The following is a 6,705-nucleotide window of genomic DNA, read 5'->3' as shown; positions in this document are numbered from 1 at the left end:
GATGACTCTCTTCCACCTCCCACCCCCAACCACAACAGTTCTTTATTATGCTGAGACCTCCAGCCCATGAAACTCCTGACCTCGTGATCCGCCCGCCTCAGCCTCCCAAAGTGCTGGGATTACAGGCGTGAGCCACCGCGCACGGCCAAATTTTACAGTTCTATTCATAAATCTAGTGAATTATATCACTTATTGGGTCCCATTAATAAATTAAGCTAAAATCCTTTGAACATTTGAAATTGCATTTATAAATTTAATTCATTTTTCTAAGTATCACAGTTTTCTGTCTAACAAAGCCTTTCAAGTCCTTGTGTAATTCTTGTAAATGTAATAAATTTATAAGAATACTGAGCCATGAGTGCTTTTAAATGTGTCAGTACAAACGAGATTTCATCTTAAAATCAAAAGTCTAAATCTATTATTCAAATACATATTTGTAATTAGTACAAGAATAATCTGTTAGAATTCTCAAAATTATCTGTTATTTTTTGAGACAGAGTCTCTGTCACCCAGACTGGAGTGCAATAGTGATCATAGCTCACTGCAGCCTCAAGCTCCTGGGCTCAAGCTAGCCTCCTGTTGCAGCCTCTCGAGTAGCTGAGACTATAGGCACAGACTACCATGCCTGGCTAATTTTTTTAGTTTTTATAGAGGGGGTGGGGAATCTCCCTATGTTGCCCAGGCTGGTCTCAAACTGCCTTGGCCTCCCAAAGCTCTGGGATTACAGGCGTGAGTCACAGTGCCAAGCTCTTGAAATTATCTTGAACATTATAGGAATTTAAAGTATCACATTTACACAGAGGCCTTAATGCAAAATTATTAACACTAGAAGTTTGAAACCATTTCTAGTCTTTGTTCTAATCATCTTTGAGGCTCATGCCTGTAATCCCAGCACTTTAGGAGGTGAAGGCCTGCAGATCACTTGAGGTCAGGAGTTCAAGACCAGCCTCGCCAACATGGTGAAACCCCATCTCTACTAGAAATACAAAAATTAGCTGGGCATGGTGGTGCTTGCCTGTAATCCCAGCTACTTGGGAGGCTGAGGCAGGAGAATTGCTTGAACCTGGGAGGCAGAGGTTGCAGTGAGCCAAGATTGTGCCACTGCACTCCAGCCTGAGAGACAGAGCGAGACTCCTCTCAAAAAATAAATAAATAAAATAGATAAATAAAATGAAATAAAACATCATTGAGGTTAAAAGATGCTTAGTGCCCACTGAAGGAAGAATTAAGTCATCCAGTTTAAGAGTAACCTGCTCAAGCAATTTGAGGTATTTATTCCCTTCTCAGTTTACTGCGCTGGTCATCCAGCCAGCTGGGTTCTTGCTTTTGGTAGTGATGAAACAGTGACCCCCATCCCATTCCCACCACCACAACTCTAGGACGAAACAGTTGTGTGGTTGTTGTGAAGCTTGGGCCAGAATTTACTTTCAAAAAATGTCCTGCTTCATGTATAATATAAAGACCTTACAATAGATTCCCATTTCTTCCCTCCTGTTCTTCTTGCTGTTGTCCTACATTTTACTTTTTAAAATCCCTTCCTTCTCTTACTTTCTCCCCTCTACCCACCAACCACTTGCAAACAACCACTGATCTACATCCTGTCGCTATAGACTGGTTTTCGTTTTCTGGAATTTTTTATGGATGGAATCATATAGTATGTAGTCTTTTTTGTCTGGCTTCTTTTACTCAGCATAATTATTTTACAAGCAATCACGTTGCATTAATCAATAGTTCATTTGCTTTTATTATTAAGTAAAATTTCATCTTAGAAATATACCACGATTCATTTATCAGTATTTTAAAATTTTGCATGTGCTGCAAGTACACCGTTCATTGCTAATATGCTTGCCTTAGACCAGGCGGTTAGCAAAAAAGATGGTCTGCCCACCTGCAAGCCAAAACCACTCTACTGCCTGATTTTGCACGGCTCATGAACTAAGAATGGCTTTTACCTTTATAAATGTTGAAAACTCACAAGTTAATTGTAGCACATTAAAACTATATGGAATTTAAATCTCAGCGTCCATAAACTTTTACTGAAACAGAGTCACGCCCATTCATTTACCTACAGTCTATGGCTGTTTTCATGCTGCAACGGTAGAGTTCAGTGGTTGCAACAGAGATATGGCCTACAAAACCTAAAATATTTATTATCTGCTCCTTTATGTATTTATTTATTTATTTTATGTGTGTATGTATGTATCTATTTTTTTGAGACGGAGTTTCATTCTTGTTGCCCAGGCTGGAGTGCAATGGCGCGATCGCAGCTCACTGCAACCTCCGCCTCCCGGGTCCACGTGATTCTCCTGCCTCAGCCTCCCGAGTAGCTGGGATTAGCCCGCCACCATGCCTGGCTAATTTTTTTGTATTTTTAGTAGAGACGGGGTTTTGCCATGTTGGGCAGGCTGGTCTCGAACTCCCGACCTCAGATGATCTGCCCGCCTCAGCCTCCCAAAGTGCTGGGATTACAGGCATGAGCCACTGCACCCGGCCTATCTGCTCCTGTATAGAAAAAGATTGGCAGGACGTAGTGGCTCACACCTGTAATCCCAGCACTTTGGGAGGCCGAGGCGGGCAGATTACATGAGGCCAGGAGTTCAAGACCAGCTTGGCCAAAGTGGTGAAACCCTGTCTTTACTAAACATACAAAAATTAGCCAGGCATAGTGGCACAGGTCTGTAATCCCAGCTACTCAGGAGGCTGAGGCAGGAGAATCGTTTGAACCCAGGAGGCGGAGACTGCAGTGAGCCGAGATCACACCATTGCACTCCAGCCTGGATGACAGAGTGAGACTCCACATAAAAAAAAAAAAAAAAAAAGTTTTGTGACCCTCTATTGTAGAGATGGGGGTAGTAGGGCTGTTGCCCAGGCTGGCCTTCAACTTCTGGCCTCAAGGGATCCTCCTGCTTCAGCCTCCCAAAAATGATGGGATTTCAAGTTTGAGCCCCATGCCCGGCTCACTTCAGTTATTTCTAAGGTAATTTAAAAAAGATTTTAATTGTACTTACCTTCATTCAATTTCCAGTGCTCTTAATTTCATTGTGTAGACCCATGTTTTTTTCTGGTATCATATTCCTTTTGCCTGAAAAACTTCCTTTAGTATCTTGTAGAAGTAGCAATGAATTCCGTTTTTCTTTATCTGAAACAGGGTTTATTTCTCCTTTATTTTGAAAGACATTTTCATTGGGTATAGGATTCTGGAATTTTGGGTGGGCAGTTTTTCTGTGTGTATGTATTTTTTCCCCTATCAGCATCAGCAATAAAGTCACTCCATTGGCTTCTAGCTTGCATAGTTTCTGACGTCTCCATAATTCTTAGCTTCCCCTGTATGCAATGTCTTCTTTTTCCTTGCTGCCTTTAAGATTTTCTTTTGTTTTAGCATTTCGAATATGTCTAATTTTATGTATATACATATATATAAGTTTATTCTGCATGTTCTCCAAGCTTCTTGGATTTTGTGGTTTGCTCTGTCTTTAATGTTGAAAAATTCTCAGCCTTTAATTCTTCAAATGTTTCTTTACCTGTTCTGTCTCCTTTCTTCTGGGAATCTAACTATACATATGTTTGAATGTTTGATATTGTCCCACAACTCTTGGATGTTCTCTTTTGACAGTTTTTTTTCCCTTCGCCCATTTTCCCCAGTGTTTCGGTTTGAATAATTTCTCTTGACCTATCTTTGAGTTCATTCATTCTCTCCTTGGCTGTGTCAAATCCACTGATGAGCTCCATGAGGCACTCTTCATCTCTGCATCTCTGTTAGTATGTTTCTTTTTTTTTTTTTTTTTTTTTTGAGACGGAGTCTCGCTCTGTCGTCCAGGCATGCAGTGGCGCAATCTTGGCTCACTGCAAGCTCCGCCTCCCAGGTTCACACCATTCTCCTGCCTCAGCCTCCTGAGTAGGTGGGACTACAGGCTTCCGCCACCATGCCCAGCTAATTTTTTGTATTTTTAGTAGAGACGAGGTTTCACTGCGTTAGCCAGGATGGTCTTGATCTCCTGACCTCGTGATCTGCCTGCCTCGGCCTCCCAAAGTGCTGGGATTACAGGCGTGAGCCACCGCGCCTGGCCATTAGTGTGTTTCTTATTTTGACCACTTCCATTTGGTTCTCATAGCTTCCATCTCTCTACCAAGATTGCACTTTTGATCTTGCATGTTGTCTACTTTTACTGTTAGACCTTTTACCATATTAGTTATTTGAAATTCTGTATCAGATAGCTCTGACATCTGTGTTTGGTTCTGAAGATTGCTTTGTCTCTTGGGAGTATGTCATTTATCTCTTGCTTCATAAGTGTTGGTGAAAGTTGGACATCTTGTGTAGGATAGTAGAGGCCCAGGGAAATGGGTTTTGGGTAGAAATGGGCGCACTTTTCCTTCTGTTAGGCCTTTAGTGTAGGGGTTTGAATTAACCTAGTTAGGAGCTGTGATAGGCTGGGTGGGTGGCTCATGCCTGTAATCCCAGCACTTTGGGAGGCCAAGGCAGGAAGATTGCTTGAACACAGGAGTTTGAGATCAGCCTGGACAACATAGTGAAACCCTACCTCTACAAAAAAATAATAAAAATTAGCTAGGCATTTTTGGTGCATGCCTGTTGTCCTAGCTACTGGGAAGGCTTGCTGAGTCTGTCCTGCAGACTCTGCCCAAGTGATGGATGGAAGGAGTACTCAGATACAGATATCCAGTGAAAGAGCAGGATGGGGACTGCCAGCACTAGGGGCCGAAGAGAATTAGCAGTTCCCCTAAGCCGGCAGCCCTCACATTTGTTTAGTACGGATTTAATGACAAAGGCTTGGAGCAAACACAATTTGTGGGTAATAAACATTGTTGACCCCCCGAGTAGGGAGCAGTCCTGCATGCAAATGATTGAAGGTTGGTTTCTGGAGACAGGAGTAGACAAATTTATCTAGATAAGTTTCTTTACATTCCCTTGTTATCTGCCCTTTGCTCTCAGGCTCCAGATAGGAGAATTTGGCTGCCTTCAGCCATAATTTCCTTCCAAAGCTTTTGTAAAACCTCCCGGCCTTTCAAGAAGGTTTGTGTCTTTACTATAATTTCTCCCACCACCCTGACCAATCTCCTACATCTCCCCCTTTTCTGTTTTTTGCATCAGCTTTTGTTAATTGAAGAGTACAGATGTGCAGCAACAGGTATGTCAGGTGTAGTGGTCACTGCTTGTATTTCGGCTTCGCATCCTAGAATTAGTAAATAACATAAGATAAACATGAATATAATCAGTAACATTCTTTTCCAATCAAGGAGTGACATGTAGTGTTACTTGCCACCTCAGTTCAATGTGTGCCATTACTAAGGAACCCCACTGGGGGTATGTTAACCCCTTCCAGCCAAGCAGTTACATTATTAGAGGCTGGGAAGGGGGTGTCTGCCCAGGTAATAGGGTGGAAGAAAAGCAGATTTAGAAGATGGGCCCGATAAAGTGTAGCAGGTACTGGTTGCAGGCAGAGTGAGGGAATTAAACAAGGTTAATAAAGCATAGTAAGGAATAAATTATCTGGAGTGAATGGTGTTTGTGTCCAGAGCAGGATTCGTTCAGCCTCCTGAGTTGTCTTCTTCAGCATCCCCCAGGTAATGGCCGGGGCTTGTGTCGTCTGAGGAAGCTGCATCATCCAGGGCTGTGGGTCCTACAGGGACATTTCCTTCATTTCTGGTACCAGGTTGGGTCCTAGCCACACCATGTTAAGGTTTGATGCATTGTGCTGGAATCCAAAGAGGACCTGAGGTGATGTGAACACAAACATATCCTCTTCCCCATGTTAGCAACTCATTTGGATCACACCATACATTACTGTTTACATCTTTCCATAAAACTGTGGGTTTTATGTCTTGAGAGGTTTTAGCAAAGTGCTTTTCTATAGCTGATTGAAATTTATCATTTAAATTTAAGAAATTAAAGGTAAATAAAGATTTTGCTAGTAGTGTTGCAGGGTCCTTACTCATACTCCCCCTTTTTTGTTTTTTGAGCATATTTTTAAGAGGGGACACATTCTACTATGGCCTGTCTTTGGGCGTTATACGGGATGACTGTGGAATGCTGGATGTTCCACGTGTGACAAAATTGTTGAAATTGTGAGCTGGCACGAGCCGGACTATTATCAGTTTTAATTTTTGTGGGCCGCCCCATAAACACAAAAGTTAAGAGAAGAGTTTAATAACATATCAGGTGGACTTTCCAGGAAGAGCATGTGTGCTAATTAGGTGAGAATTGGTATCAATGGATACATGTACATATCTTAGTTTTCCAAATTCAGGGCCGTGAGTAACATCTGTTTGCCATAACTGATTAGGTTCTAGTCCTCTAGGGTTAAAGCCTGTTGAAGGAGAGGACATGCCTGTGAGCTGGCAATCCAGGCATTGCAGGATAATTTGTTTAGCTAGTCTTTGGCTAAGTTGAAATTGTTTAGTTAAGTTCCTCCAATTTTGGTGGAAAAATTGATGCAACTGCATGGCTTGGTCAAGCAGTGACATCATAACTTGCAGGTCTGCTTGTTCATTGCCATTAGCCAGTGGGCCAGCCAGTGAGCTGCGGGCTCAAATATGAGTGATAAAAATAGGATGTGTACATTGATCCAGCAATTGCTGAAGTTGAAGAAAAAGTGCACACAGGATGGGCTTGAGAGTGGACTTAGTGAGGGCTGTTTTAAGGTTTTGCAATAAATAAACAGAGTAAGCAGAGTCACTAATATTGATAGG

The sequence above is a fragment of the Pongo pygmaeus genome, chromosome 21, assembly GCF_028885625.2.
Source record: "Pongo pygmaeus isolate AG05252 chromosome 21, NHGRI_mPonPyg2-v2.0_pri, whole genome shotgun sequence".
Lineage (NCBI taxonomy): Eukaryota > Metazoa > Chordata > Mammalia > Primates > Hominidae > Pongo > Pongo pygmaeus.
The sequence above is the reverse complement of the archived record's forward strand: the minus strand, read 5'-3'. Positions refer to the sequence as shown.